Genomic DNA, 16570 nt, shown 5'->3' on the forward strand with positions numbered 1-16570 from the left:
TATTAGTGGCCGCAGGGATCAGTAGGGACCCGGGATTCCTAAGGGATTGCTCGGGTAACTTCTACGTGAATTTTGCAATGACACTTTCCCGCTTGCATATTAGGTTTCCTACGTGTCTTGTGGTACCTCTGGGATTTAGATGTCGATCTTTTTAGGAACCCTTGAGTTAGCATACTTATAGAATTTCCTGGACTTAGAGATTATTTATGATTATAGGTTTTGTTATCCTATTTGGGACTTGAGACTATCTCCTCAGCGCGGTGGGAGTGGACCATTTAGGTTCCACGCGGTCGGGTGGTAGTGCTTTTACTCTTACCATTGAGATCCGTTCCGTGGTCACCGTGGCTGGAGTTTTCATGATTGGCATTTACCTTCACTATGTTCTTGGATTATTATGATGGATGGTTAGATTTTATGATAGATGTTTTATCATTATGGATGTATGGATGTATCAAGTATGGTGAATAGTTTTGTATATATCTTTACTGTACTTTGTATCATGGATTCATGGAGGTTGATGTATTTCTATTATTACATATGTATATTCTTTTAAGCCTTTCATACCCTGTGACTTGTATAGTGGATGATTGAGCATTCCGAATTAATTTGCCGAGAGGCATTCGGAACAAATGTATATTATGGACATGGGACTTTCTGATTATTCTTTCATATGTATGTGATAGTTGTTAGACTTAGAATTAATTAAATTTAAACGTGACTCAACGTCTTGGGATCTTTAAGAAATGTAACTTACAATGTATGTTGTCAATGATTACATGTTATTGCTTTCGCTACTATGTGTTTGATGTGTACGTTATACTTCTTGTTAAAAAAAAAAAATGTTTAGCAAACTTCGTAAAACTTTATGTTAATTCTTTTGGATCCCTTGGCGGGGCGTTACATCCTCCAGTTATTTCCCTCACGGAAATGGGCAAGCTAAGTCTAGTAATAAGAATTTGATTAATATTTTGAAGAAATTCATCTCAGATAATAAAAAAAGTTGGCACAAGAAAATACATGATGTTTTATGGGCTGATAGGAGCACACCTAAAAGAGCCATAAGCATTTACCCTTTTGAATTAGTCTATGGGGTGGAAGCTAATTTACCATTGCCTCTAGAGCTTGTTGCATGTAAATTAAAGACTTTCATTGAAGAAGATGTTTTCAACAAAGGATTAGAGACTTGATAATCCTATATCTTACTAAACTGCAAGAAGAAAGGGAAGAGATGGTTGATAAAATTACTGAACACTAAGAAAGAGTAAAGAAGTTGTTTAATAAAATGACAAGGCCTAGAAAATTTATGGAAGGTAATTTGGTATTGCTATGGGATAAAAGACATGAGCCAAGGGGTATGCATTCTAAGTTAAAGTCTTTGTGGAAAGGACCTTTTCAGATCATACAGTTAAATCAAAATAACTCTTTCAAATTGGCATATCCCTTTGGAGAAACGCTGTCATTTTTCTATAATAGGCATGATTTGAAGTTGTATCAAATGCAAAATTGAAAGCAACCCTTGCATAGTAGTTAGATAGGTAGGTTTCCTTTCATGTAGTTTGTTTTAGTTTAGTTGCTTTCTTTCCTAGGTAGTTTGTTTCTATTTTCCTAGTTTAGTGTATTCTTTTTGTTTCCAAGTTGTCACCTTTTGTGCAGAACCAAAGGTTGCTAGAGTTCTTTCAAGCATTATTATGCTTAAATCCCTAGAAAAAGCCAACTGCCGCCCAAGTTTTAACTCATATCATTTTTCTTTAGATTAGTGTCATATTAGAGTGTCAATTGCTCAAGTTCAAGTCTAGATTTCCCATAGGATAACCTTTCTTCTCATCATTCTTTTGAGCTAACCTAATGCAACAAATTATATGAGCAATGCACTAGTCCATGGATAGGTGATTAGATTTTGGGAAGGTCTGTTATGCATTTTCCAATGACAAGAAGGTCTAGATTATCTAATGATCCATCTTTCTTTGTTCCTAATCATGTTGAAGACAAAGATTCATGCTATGTTGTAGTTTTCATAAAAGATGTTGCAGATGATCAAGATTAGAATGTAGAGGAAATAGTTCATGTTGTTGAAAATGGTCAAAACCCTTGAAATCAAAGATTTGTGATTGTGTGTCATTGATTCAGTAAATGCACAGTTTAGATGCAATTATGACAAGCTACGTGAATTGGTGAAAAGTCAAATAGATGAAAGAATTCACATCATTGGTCAGTTCAAAAGTCAAATGCTTACCTGTCAGATATGTTCTATTTATTTCATTTCAGATGATGATTCAAAGTATCATGAGATCACAAGCATAACAACAAAGGATTTTTGTTTCATATTGATCATCATATTTTAGTTGACCTATGGTTTGTGTTTTTGTGCTTTCCAAAGATACCTAAGGTTTAACTAATATTAGGAAATGACCATTGTACACATGGAACAGAGGACCCACATTGCAGATTAGATGAGAAACAAAAGGTTTCATGAATCTCAGTTGTCCAATCTTGAAGATCAATGATAGTTGCACAGTCGCACATGCTAGAAAGAAGTTAAATATAATGCTACAAAGCTACAAAAAAACCATTGATCACATGGTCACAGGTTGTTAGAAGTAATCCATGGTTAAGGAAGAAACTGAGCAAAGCAAATGAATCACATTGTTGCAAGAGGTTTAAAGTAACCTACAATTAATGATGTGAAGCCACAAGAATTAGTCATTGCATGATCATAGGCTAAAAGACATTCAAGAAGTTTTAAGTTGCAACTTGGTGACTGCAGTAGTAGTTAACATCAAATGGTCATTGCATAGTCACAAGTTAGAAGTGGAAGTTAAATTTATGTTACAAAATTGCGATCACAACTAATGAGTAGTTGTCACCAAGTTGCTGTAGTTAATGGAATAAAGATATGTTAAGCTATAACCCAGTGAAAAAGAATAAAGTCAATCATGTCATCGCATCAAATGAAGGCATCAAAGGAATGGTAGTTGTGAAAATGTGACACGAAAGAAAGTTTAGGGCTTTCAATATTATCCATCCAATTTTAGGAGATCAATGATGCTCGTATTTGTACTTTTTAGAGATGTGTGAAGTTTAACAAATGTGGCAAAACATGGTACTGACATGTGTATATAGAGGGACCCATAGAGGAAATTTCAAGGGAAAACAAAGAAGGTTTATTAGGGTTTAATCTGGACCGTTGATCTTAGATCAATGATGGTAATTCAAAAATGCAGTAACCATTGGAATATGAATTGTATGGACTTGGCATCAAATACTAGAATATGAAGAGAATGTTGATTTCTACAAGATTTTTGAGATTGCATGAAGTTGAATAGTCATGGTTCATTTTGAGGAATGTCATAGGTTCGTAATTTTCAATGGAAAAGATACTATGTATCCATATTCTTAGATAATTTCAGATTTTATTCTCATTTTCTCTTTGTGAATTTTGCTCTTTTGTACTAAGGGAGGACATGAAACTATAAATGTATTTTCTTTTGATAATACAAAGGTCAAAAAAATTGATGGTGAATTGGTTATGTAATTCCATTTACCCTATTTTTTGGTCATGAACTTTTTTCCCATTATTAGATTAGTTTTGCATCGAGAGTTGAAGGACAATGATATATGATCCTATGATAATCAGAGGGATTCTATTTCACTTTAATGTTTGCAGTATAGGTAATTCTATTTTCTTTCTTCATGTATGATTCTACTTCATCTCTTGGTGGTTTTATAACATGTTAAATAAATTTATTGGGAATTGAAGGATAGATGTGTATGAGCCTATTAGTAACTTGTTGAATTCCATTTCATTCAAGTCTAGTAGTCAAAGAAATTCTATTTTCCCTCATGTGTATTTCCTCTTTAATTCCTCTTTGCATTTAAATAAGTTGAATTTTCATTTAGAATAGGAGTAAGAGTAAAAAATGTCAACATAATCTACTGTAGTCATTCTATTGAGTGTGATAGGTTATTCAAATCCATCTTGCCTAAATTTTTTGTGTCTACAAGAAATTTGGTTATCCTTTACTGCTCTTAGGTTAAGAGCTTAATTCTGTCAAAACTTCTGATCTAATAAAGACATATTCATTGCACATAATTTAAAGTTTTAAGGGAGCCATATCTTATAATTTAGAGGGCACTTATAGAACACATACATTGACCCATTTGTTGGTAACATCCTTCTGTCTCTCCAAAACATTAGGTATCAAAGAGTCAAGATTATAAAATCTAATAGGAGAACAAATTGTCAACCAAAATAATTAACTAGGTGGCTTCCTCTATCAATCTCATATTCTCTTTACCTTGCATTTCAAATATCATTTTGGCTAGGAAAGTGTCTTGGAATATTTAAAGCCTTCAAGGTTTTTACTCTTCTGTAAGAGAGGGTAATAGTCATAGATGGGCATGCTTGGGTTCTAGTCTGAGTGTGGCAATCCTTTCCATTTCCTGGCACAAGCTAGAATGTAAAACAAGTAGGAAGTCCTATAGAAGCTAGACATTCCAGAAGCTTGAGAGAGTTCTTCATGTAGCCGTTATATCTACCTAATCAATGAACTTATCTTCCCCTAGAATAGTTTGGATGAAAAAGCACATCCAATTCTCCCAATGAAAGACATGTGGATTTCCCTTTACCTTGTTCAATAGTATAATGACATCCTCAATTTTAGGGATCATGTGTTCTCTAGTCAATGGATGTGAAAGACAAAATCCCCCTTTCTATGACTTTAAAAACCATCTTTTAGCAATGTTATTTTTCAAATCTGTGACATCTATGGAAAGTTGGGCATAGGAGGAACTGATAGTCTAGTTTTTCATAAATTTCACATAGCGGAGCACCCATGAAATTAACTTGGCTCATATATACCAAGAATTCACCATTGAAAGAACAAATACATTTCTTAGTCATATCATATCTAACTCTGCATGCTAAGTCTAACTCAGGGTAGGGGAAAGCTTCTGGGAAGGCAGATGCTTACAACATACCATAGTCTGAGACTTTTTGGGATATGGAATAGGGTTTTAGATTTGTGGATCTAGCTAGTAGTTTTCTCATATCTTCCTTAGCAAGGAAGGTGTCCTCCATGTTAGGCAGAGTACTACTAATAACATATTTCCAAACCTTACTAGGTAACTTTGGGTGGAAAGGAGTGATCATGAAAAAAATTTAACTAGACAAAAGTGATATAGAAGAATGCACAACTCTAAAGAAATGTAGAAGGAAATGAAACTTGAAAAGTTAGAGGCTAGAGACTTATCGAGCTGAGTGCATGCAAACTTTCCAAACAAAAAGTTTAAGCTATTGCTGTGTACATCCAAACTAGACAAAATAATCTTTACCAAAAGTAGAAATAATAGGGGAATGAAAACAAGGTAGCTGGCATTTAAGATGTAAAAGCTAGACTTGAAGCGTGCAAATGGATGACGAAATTGATGACAAGACAAGAGTTACAATCACTAAAACTCACCTTATTTCCACTTGTGCCATGACATTCTTTACCATTCTTACCCTTAACTCTTCATTATTACAAATCTTTTTTGCAGATTTAGAAACATTGTGCTTCTGCTGAGCTACCAACCTGCACATGTGCCATCGAAAGCATTCATCTTTATGACTAGGTGAACATGAACATGTTAACTATAAAAAGTTCAATTTTCAAGCTCAATAGTCACACTATATTGGAAACCACACTCATAATAACAAACTAGACACGAAGGTAAAACTGTGAACTTGAAACTTGAACAAAGTGTTTAATGTTCAAGTTCAACATCGACAATGAGAGACAATATCTATGGAGTGGTTAACTCTTTTTTGACTCAACCAAAAGGACTAATGAACTGATGAACTTTGAATAATGCACAAAGTGTTCAATGTTCAAGTTCATGAATTTGTTCAATCGAGAGACAAAAATGTTGAAAAGGTTAAGATTCACAATGGGACTTCAAAAGGGGACCCAATTTCTATACAAAAGCTTAAGTGTTACCATGTTTATATGCAATAAATATATTTGGACCATTTATGGGTAAAAAAATCATATTGATTTAATTATTAAGTCACTTATTATCTCTAGTTTACTTAAGCTAAAATTTGGGCATATAATAATTAATTGTTCTACTAATTATTATCATGCAACCTAGGCTAGTTACTTGTTAGGGTTTTGATCTCCTTTTATAAGGATTGATCTCTTCATAATTTATTTATTCACTTTTGATTAATATCAATTTCTCTTTTTTGTCATCAAGAATGCCTCATCTGTGGATCTAGGAATTCTATCCTCCATAGCTTTTTTTGCTCTCTTTATGTTATAGGTGTCTTCATGCAAGTGAGTTTTAGGAGCTATAGGGTTGATCTTTAATCAACTTTAACATGGTATAAGAGCTCTGGATCTTCATGCCCCAGTTCTATTTATGAGAGGTTTTGCTTGGCTTTCAAATCTGTGCTTTTTCTTTCAGAGGATTTCATTTTTTTAGAGCTTTTTTGTATTGGATCTGGGAGGTCACCTTTTTAGATAAAATTTGAGCTTAGATAGGCTTCAGCATTGAGCTCAGAGCACCCCAAAACCCCTATTATATACAAAATTTGTTCAATTTGGACAAAGTTGGAATCTGAGGCAAATAAACATTACTCCCAGATTGGCATATTTTTTGAGGTGACAATTTTAAAATTTTTTGACATGGAAATTTAGATTTTTCGCACAAAAATCTTAATTTTTGTCACGCAAATCGAGATTTTTGACATGTAAATAAATATTTTTGGCACATAAATCAAGATTTTTGACACACATTGAGACACTTTTGTGTAGAAAATCATTTTCATTTGGCATGAAAACCAACACATTTTAGTATTAAAATTTAGACATGTTAGCACGAAAATTGAGGCCATTCACTTATGCTTGCCCTTCCAACTCTTTTTTGGCCTACCTATGATTTTTTGGTTGTAACGTACTCATCCTAACTCTATTTTTTGCAAACAAGATATCATCAAAAAAGTGGTTCTAAGATTGATCGTAGGTTAATTTTAAATTTGGTGCTTATTTGATGGTTGTTTTTGCTATCAAAGTCAAGAGTGCTATTTTGCACTTGAGGAGACATATCTTGAGCATCTGATCTTTGATTTGGGATTTCTTTATATCATTAGAAAGGTCTTTATGTACTCTTTCAATTGATACTTGTAGTTTTTCTAGATTTTTCTCCAAGCATATCCTATTCATTTTTTTTCTTTTTTGCATTCTAGTGGATATCTTGGTTGTTTTAGGTTTAGAGATCGATTTCATTGCTTAAGATAGTTTTTCATGGGTTGTATTACCTCTTGTATCAACCTTATTTCTCTTTTGATATTTGTTGACATCTTTTTGTAGCATTTATGCAAACACACTAAGATAGAGTGCCACTCTATTACATTTCATGATCTTGCACATCTTTGTGTTTTGTTATACTTCTACTACATTATAAAGTGCATTGGGGGGTTTCATGTTGATCATATTCACCATCTTCTTTTGTCAAGTGAGTATTCCTTCCACAAAATTATCCTCATTATGTGTCGATGACATGTGCCATTATAGGTGTTCGTACTTTTTTTACACTCTCGATATTCATAGTTCTTCTTTTTGTAGGAGATATTGTATTTAGTTTCAGTGTTTATGTCTTACCTCTTAGCATTATTGGGGGGTTATGTTAGTTCTATTTCTTTCCTGATTTGATGGAGTGATCTATGTATTCAATGTTTGATCCTATGTACTACGCGATTACAGTGGCTGGATACCTATGCATTTTGGTGAGATGAATCATTTACCATATAAACATTATTTTATTCATATTGTTGGAGGCCATGAAGATACCTTTCATCTTCAATTGATTAACTCTTCAAACTTAGTCTTGTTTACTTGGTCATGTTCTATAAAACAAAGGATCTTCAGATCAACAGTTTGATAGTGTTTGTAACTTCATGCTTGAGTGGTGTTCTTCATGGTCATCCTTTTGTTCCTATCTTCTGGAACATTCTTTTTCTTCTTCTTTCGGAGTAGAGTTTTTCCCATGTGGTTTTCTCTATTTCTTCTCTCTTCATATATTTGGTTGTGCTTGGGTATCTCATCAGGCCTCTTTGTTGGGACCCAAATTTCTTTTTAGTAGTAGTTTTTAGGTTTTTAGCTACTTCCTAAGTTTATCTTAAGGGAGAGTGTTAGAGTAATCATGTTGATTTAATTTTTAGGTCACTTATTATCTCTAGTTCACTTAAGCTAAACTTTAGACATATAGTAATTGATTCTTTTATTAATTGTTGTCATGCAACCTAGGTTAGTTACTTGTTAGGGTTTTGATCTCTTTCATAAGGATTGATTTTTTAATAATTTATTCATTGACTTTTGATTATTGACAATTTCTCTTTTTGGTCATCAAGAATGTCTTATATGTGGATCTGAGAATTCCAGCTTCCATAGCTTTTTCTCCTCTTTTTATGTGATGGGTGTTTGCATGCAAGTGATTCTTGAGAGTTGTTGAGTTGATCTTTCATCAACTTCAAGAATTTCAAGTTGCTTATTTACAAGTGCATAAATAAAGAGAAAATATATTAGTTCTTAGTATTACATAATATTCAATAATGAATGTCTCCAAATATTTCAAGACTTTTTCAATAATACAATTTTAATTACACAAGCACATGATAAAGAATGTAATATTTTTACTTTAACAATTTCAGTTTATAAACATGATTTATGTCCTTGCTTTTTTTTTGAACAACCAATAGCAAGTCAAATAAATAGCATTATTCAAATTATATATATATATATATACAATGGAAAAAAAACTCAAACTATACAACAAACTTACGACCACAACAAAATGGAACCATAGTTCAAAGGTTTTTTTTTTCACATTTGTCAGTGACAACAACTGTAAACATGAACTCTCACATTCATGCTATCGAGCTTTATTAGGTCGGAGAATAAAAGAAACTGAAATCTGTCCAATTACAAATGCCGAAACAAAACACAACATTTGGAATGCACAATTACTGCAAACAAACTTACAATTCAATGGTATTCAAGCGCGCCGAAAGAAACGATCTGATAGCCCTTTTTCTATCACCAACCAATATAAAGGTTGCCCTACTTCATGTTTTTCAAGCTTGACTTAGACTTGTTAGTGACAGATGCGATATATAAAGAGTGGACGATATAAAATGAATAATTCACTACTACTTAGTGGGCAGCTTAAAAGTAGAAATTGTGACGCTATCTGGGAGCCACGGAAGATACTCTGCATTGCTTTTGTATTCAGTGGTCTCAAGTTCATCCAGATGCGTTTTCACATATTTCTTGAAGTCGGTAGGTCCCAATAAAGCTCCCATATTGTCTGCACAGACACCACTGCCATTTCCCAGCATACCATTTTCCTTCAGTAGAAGATAATCTGGCATATAGCAGACTTTCCAGTGGTCGAGAAATACAAAATCAAAATGAGGGGAATTCATCTCCTCAAAGAAATTCCTTTGCTACTGCAACACAGTCGTTGAATTTCCCTTCCACCACTACCACTTTGGATGACAGCCCTGCCAAACAGACACACTTCACATATCAGATTCAATGTGATCTATTGCCAAAGTGGATGTACACAATGGAATACAGTTCATTATGTGCGATTTCTTAATTTTGATTGTTCATACATCCAATTTATATCAATAGAATTTTATATCTAGTATAGATGACAATCACATCATAAAGTTTGATCTATAGAAACATATATAGATGATATATAGTCGCGTTATATAATTTGATCTATTGTATTGACATTACAAAATCACACAATCTATTTATCTAATCAAGAACACTTATCATGAAAGCTTCATTACACAATTAAGACAGTTGAATATGACGGTACCCGCGTGCTCAATGATTTGCCTGGCGATGTTGCAGTTATCTTGGTTCATCTCAAAAGTGAGAAGCTTGCTTCCCTCCTTGTGCAGCTGCATAGCAATCCTCACAGCAGAATACCCACAAAAAGTCCCGAGCTCAAGAACTACCCTAGGATTATATTTCTCAAGGGCCTTATCTAAAATGGGTCCCTTTTCATCACCAATGTTCATAAACCAGCTAGAAGTCTTTGCATAGGCGTCCATTACATTCAAAACTGATTGAGGATTGCCCTTCTCAGCCGTTTTGAGGACATGGTCCAACAAAGCTTTCTCTCGCCCGTCTCCTGCTTGACCCGTCGCATCGAGCACCTTGATGTTTATCATTGCTTTCAGGAAGTAAAAAGCCGTGGACAGAGCTGCCAGAGCCATGTTCAACTTGAATGAAGATGAGAATGTTGCGGATGCATATTTATTGTTGTAAATCGGGATCTGAAAAGTTAGAAATGTACCCATTATCGATTGAGTCCTCATTATTAGCGCTGCCAAAAAAAAAAATCAGTCATTGTGTATTCCTGTACGTTTTGTCACATGTAGAACATTGTTTTCTGTATTTTTTATATATTGACAATGCGAAATTTTAAACTAATGACCTCTCCAAAGACAGCCATGAACTAATGACCTCTCCAAAGACAGCCATGTCAATTCACCCCTATACTACAGGTGGCTCTCATTGTCTGCTGTACTTACCCCTGAGTCATTCATCTAGAACATTCAGTGCCTGATTTGAACGTAATTAAGCAATAAATAATTGATAGGTAGAGCCTAATAACCGCAGTGTAGATGCACCGAAAGGTTTAATTTTAGTGAGTACAAAATTAATGTCGTGTGGAGCAGCATTTGCAATTATTCGGTTTAGGCAAGCTTTCGCTCTGTCTGATTGTCCTATGCCGGTGAGATCATTAGATTTTGACTTCAATGGGGGGCTTGTCGATTATAACACTTTCTTGTTTAGCTGGAGGCTCTAATATCACACTCTTTTATTTAGGTGGCTTTTTAAATATCACATAGTTTTGTTTAGATTGTTAGGGAGAGGATCCAGTAGTCATGCACTTTAACTTCGGACCACTCAAAATCTATCATAACGACGATAAAATTTGTTAAATATTTTTTTCGTTAGTTAATTTCTTATAACTAAGGTTTGGCCGCGTCATTATCAAAATTAATATCAATTCTATATGTCATAGTAAAAACTGTTCAAATTCTCATTTTTCTAATGTCCTACCTATTGTAGTCAATTACCACCCCCCATCTTTAGTTTATCACATCCCAATAGTTGAACATTATATCATTTTAAAATTTTAATGTATATGATTATATGAACACTCAAGATGTATTAATTACACAAAATAAGATTTATATTTAATTGACAATGATTTATATTGAATTGCGAATAGTCTATGTTAAATTGCTAAGTTTCTATTTATTAGACAAATCGTGTTATATCATCAATGTATAAAAATCTAATAAGAAATCATAAAAATCAAACCATCAAACACATTTTGCCCTAACCCTAAATATACATTCCAAATGATACACAAGTTTTTTCTTTGCATCGCTTCTCGCCACCACACGTCTATGGGTCTAGAAGGCATCATCCAAAATAGAGAGTGTTGGCAGAATCGACGCCTCTGGTATTCACCTTAACGAAATCTTGAATCAACACCACAATGGATGCCTCTGCTATGGACTAGGAGCCATATGAAATGGAGGGTGGGTTTTGATTTTTTGAAAGCTCTTTCTAGATCTAATGTCACAGATTCAATGGATGCCTTTGCTATGAGGACTAGGAGTGACACGAAATGGAGGGAGGGTGAGCTGTAATTATATAATCATACGGTTCTAAAAGAATATCAATTTTGATTTTTTGTTTTGAGTTCTTTCAAAGGGCTAAACTGACGAAGGTGAGTAAGAATGGGACATGTCTATGGCTGAGACCAGATGGGAAAACACAGGTGACTATTTGTTTTCTCCAAATTTGTATGCCCATCTCTATCTTTTGTTGTGCTCATTTGGCCGCCCATGAAGAGGAGAACATGATAGCAAATTTTTGGGAGAACTAGGTGAAAAAATCTTTCAAACTTCTGCATTTGGGGAAAAGTTCCTGGATGACTCTATCGTCTTCAAAGATTCTTTTAGCTTTGAGTAATCTTCAAACTCTTGCGGCTACCAACATTTAAGGAAATTTATGAATTACTCATTACTCAATCTAGAGTAATCAACATTAGCCACTGATGAGCAGATTTTAAGCGTGTTTCCAAACACAAAAGCTTTCATAGACAACTCTTCTAATTTTTTAGAAACTTGTGGACATCTTTTCTCTATTGTAAGGAAACAACAATGCTGATATTCTTCATAGAACACCATTGTTCCATTATAATTGTTGACAACTGCATCATTTGTAGTCTCTCCTAAAGAAGATTTCTTACTATTTGCTCCTCCATCAATTCTTAGATAATAACCAAGCATGAGCTGCACATCATTTTTGGAGTTCTTCACACTGGTGACTTGAATCTTTCTAGTGCACTTAGCTTTTATATTGGCATTTCTTGCAGAAGTAGCCAGAGCTTCAAAAGGATAAATCCCCTCCACATAGACATATACAATATCAAAAAGTTCAACCAGGTACCTGATGAAATTGCAAGACACATTTTTTTTGAGGCCTACTTGAAAAGCTCACCTTCATGCTAGTAGAAAAATACCACTCTACATCTTTCTTTAGGAAGACTTGCATATAATCTAGGTTCCATAAAGAATCCCTAACAACAAGAGGAAAATTAGGAACTTCTTCCTATGTGTCAAAATTGTCCAAAACCCTCAATTCTTTATTTTTATTTATCAGAGAAAAGCATCCTAGGTCGATTGTAGACATGAGATATTTCCTCAAAATATCACCTATCATAGCTATTCACTTGTTGTCAATATCAGTTTAGTCTTTAGCTACAATTAGGGCTATAACAAGCTTTAAACCCTTGTGAAGATGAATCCACTATCATAGCAAGAATTAGTTATTTCTGTCAGTATTTTTGCTAGTTCATTCAAGCCCTATCTGTAATACTTAGATCTATTATATGGAGCCATAGAAATAATCTCAAACTTTACGTCATACATTTTCAAAATGAAATTTTCTTGCAATTTGTTGCATATTTGGGAAGTCTTCTGATGAAATTCTTGCATAAGATCATCTACATTAGATGTGTCCACATCTTATGAAATTCTTGCATAAGATCAAGTATAGATCATATGTGGTGGGGTAGACTTTGTGTTTCTTGGGTTGTCAAATTCTCTTCCATAAATGTTAAGACAAGAAGCTTGTCAAAACCCAATAAGAAACTAGTGAAAACTATATTTCTTTCTAGACACCCCAGTTCAATGGGAACCATGTTATCTACAAAGTAAATGATACCTTCTATTTTTAACTTGTTGATATTACCCCATTTGGAAGGAGTGTATATAATAAATTTAACTTTATCTCCTGAGAATAAAAAAGTCTTTAATGTCATTCATAGGTTGTAGGAACTTTGCCATTCAACTAATGTTTGTAGAGCATGAGCATTGAGGGGAGCACTTTACAACAACTTCTTGTCCATAACAGATAAAAGGCATTGTTAACAAAACATAATAGCTAAACAAGAGGCAATGACTCAAGAGAAAAATTGAAAATATATCGTATTGTATTCAAAAGAGAGAAACTTAAAATAGTGCTCAATACATTGACATTTATAACCATAAAGACCTATATGAGTTCACATACTCATTACGAGTCCAAATTTTAAAAGTAGGGAGTATTGGTAAAACCAAAGTTTAATACTTTAATTTCACTAAAGCATGCAGTAGAGTTTCTTAGGGAAATTCTAGATCAAATTGGAATATAGCAGTCAACACTACTATTAAATGTAGAAGTTGATGAAAGCCAACTTCACAGCTTGCCAAGATTACCTGCATGCAAATAACCTATCAAAGGGAAACCAAAGAAGGAAGAGGTGGAGCTTGGAGAAACTAAATGGACTAAGAGAGAAGATATTGCAAACAAAGAAAAATGTATTACTATACAATATGCCTTGAAAATGAGTTGTGAAATACAATGAGAGAGCTTGAATATAAAGGCCTCAAGGAGACTTCTAAAGCAAGTTAGAAGATGCTAGGAGATAAGTATGACAACTAAGCATACATCTACAAAAGGTGAGATATCCTCAATCAAGGTGAGGAGATAAGTATGACTTAGATAGGAACAAACTCCCGTGTTGTCAACAAATCCTAGAATATAACTAATAAATAAGTGTATTAACGTAAGTAAACTTAAGTAAAAGAATAAATAATAAATAAATAATTATATACTCTAACAACCATTCTTAAATGCAACTTAGGGGAATTCACTTCAAATTACAATAGTTAAGATGAGATGTAGAATGGGTCTCGGCAATGAGGCCATTTTAGGTACCCATGTACAATGCAAAGAAATACAACCTCTGAAAATGGGGAAAGAGAGAAAACTGCATGGGAAAATCCCTCCCCCAAAAAGAGGTAAGAAAACCTAGTGAAGGACGGAAGAAGCCTCCAACTAGTGGAATGTCCTAGAAAACAAGAACAAAGAGAAGATCATGAAGAACATCACTAAAGCATGAAGAAGCCACAAAATCTGTCAAAAAGAAATTTTTGATCTGAAGAACCTCCATGGAAAATAGAAGGCATGAACCGAGTGTGTCTATATGGTAGATGATCCATCTCGCCAAAATGCATAGGTAGCCAGCCACTACAATCTCCTAGTATATAGGATCAACCACTAAATACATATCTCACACTATTGAACCATCGAACCAAGGAAGCATTAGAACAATAGAATAACCCCCTCTTAATGCAGATGGGGTGAGTTGATAGGCAACTAAAAAAGTGGGCCAAAATCCTCCTGCAAAAAGAACTAAGAATGATGAGAGAGTTGAAGAGGTACAAACACCTATAAAGACATGGTCATTGACTCTACACGGGGCTAATGTCATGGAAGGGACACTCAACTGACAAGGAAATAGGGCACAGAAATGACAACAACTATCCCCCCCATGGTGCTTTATAAAAGAGTGCAAGTAGAACTGTCTCAAAACAATGTTCATGAACCTAAAATGCAAGAGTGACACTTTATCTCAATGCATTTGCATAAAGATTCTTACAAATGATATCAACAATAATCAAAAAGGGAAAAAAGCTAATACAAAAGATAGTATAGCCCAAAACAAAAGATCCCATGCCATGAAAATGATCCTCGGACCTAGAACACCCAAGATATCCACCATCGAGCAAAAATGCCAAAAACATGATAGAAAGAGCATGGGGTAGAATTTGAAGGAAATGATAGTATTTTTAAAAACATGATAGAACTAGCTTTCCAAAAATATGATGTTCTCAAAAAATAGAGATGGGATGCACAAGAAAAGCTCGCCAGAGTGAAAAATAGAACTTTAAACTTTGACTACAAAAATGAGCCACAAAACTACATCAAAACTAAAGATTTCCTACACTAATGTCCCCATCTTGGAACCAGCTTTTTGGCACTTCTTTTGGATCAGAAAAATACCTCTGTATGCTCAAGTTATGACCAAAAAACCGCAAGTAGATAAAAAAGGGACTTGGAGTGCTAGCAGGGGTGTTGATGCAGGTTGAGAAAATCACTTGATTAAAATTGACGGCCACAAGGCCATCACAATAAAAAAGAGGCCACATGGAATGCCATGTGCTAGTGCCACATGAATGCCATGTGGTAAGATGATGATGTGTTCGAGTGATGTAACAGGGGCCACGTGGCAGATGCCAATGTGACACCCAAAAAATGTGCCATGTGTACTAGAAAAACACCATGTAAACAGGAACCTCTAGTGGCTATAGGGGTAGTGGAACTTAGTGGAGGTGGTGGTGGAGTTGTGAAACTGAGCAGAGGGCCGGTGGAAGCAGCAGCGAGGTGGCTAGTGGGAGGTGCTAGGGTGGCTGCAGAGCGATGGTCGTAGGCGGGCTGCGCTGCGGTGGCTCTGCAGTGTTGTACCGGTAGAGGAGGCTATAGAGTGGCATGGGGGTGTGGGGGTGCTATTGCGGTAGCACTCCCCTTTTTTTATTTTTTGTGCCGAAGATGTCTGTATAGTCTATATGGCTAGCCCGAGATTTTTTTTGACTCCTGAAGTGACTTTCTCCAGAATTAGAAATTTTTATATGGATTTTCACTGTAATGGGCCTTCTAAACTTAATGGAAGCATCCATTTAGCCCAAAATGCTCCAAAAAAATGTTCTTCCCCTAGATTGAAGAAAAAATCACAAACAAATTAGGGTTTGTGTCTATGAATCGCAGCTTCAAAAATATTTCAACCAAGAAGTAGTAGGGAGGCTCTAATACCATGTAGAAGTTGATGAAAGCCAACTTCACAGCTCACCAAGATCACTTGCATGCAAATAACCTGTTGAAGGGAAACCAAAGAAGGAAGAGGTGGATCTTGGAGAAACTAAATGGATTGAGAGATAAGATATTGCAAACAAAGAAAAATGTATTGCTATACAATATGCTTTGAAAATGAGTTGTGAAATACAATGAGAGAGCTTGAATATAAAGGCCTCAAGGAGACTTCTAGAACAAGCTAGAAGATGTTAGCAGATAAGTATGACAACTAAGCATACATCCACAAAAGGTGG

General features: G+C 34.7%; 1 pseudogene; it reads right to left on the reverse strand.

Moving 5' to 3' along the window:
* Positions 1 to 9187: 9187 nt before the first annotated feature.
* On the reverse strand, positions 9188 to 10273 carry LOC149545450 (uncharacterized; annotated as a pseudogene).
* Positions 10274 to 16570: the final 6297 nt, after the last annotated feature.

The sequence above is a fragment of the Cupressus sempervirens genome, chromosome 7 (genome assembly GCF_028749045.1).
Source record: "Cupressus sempervirens isolate cs-2001-9-10 chromosome 7, ASM2874904v1, whole genome shotgun sequence".
Classification (NCBI taxonomy): domain Eukaryota; kingdom Viridiplantae; phylum Streptophyta; class Pinopsida; order Cupressales; family Cupressaceae; genus Cupressus; species Cupressus sempervirens.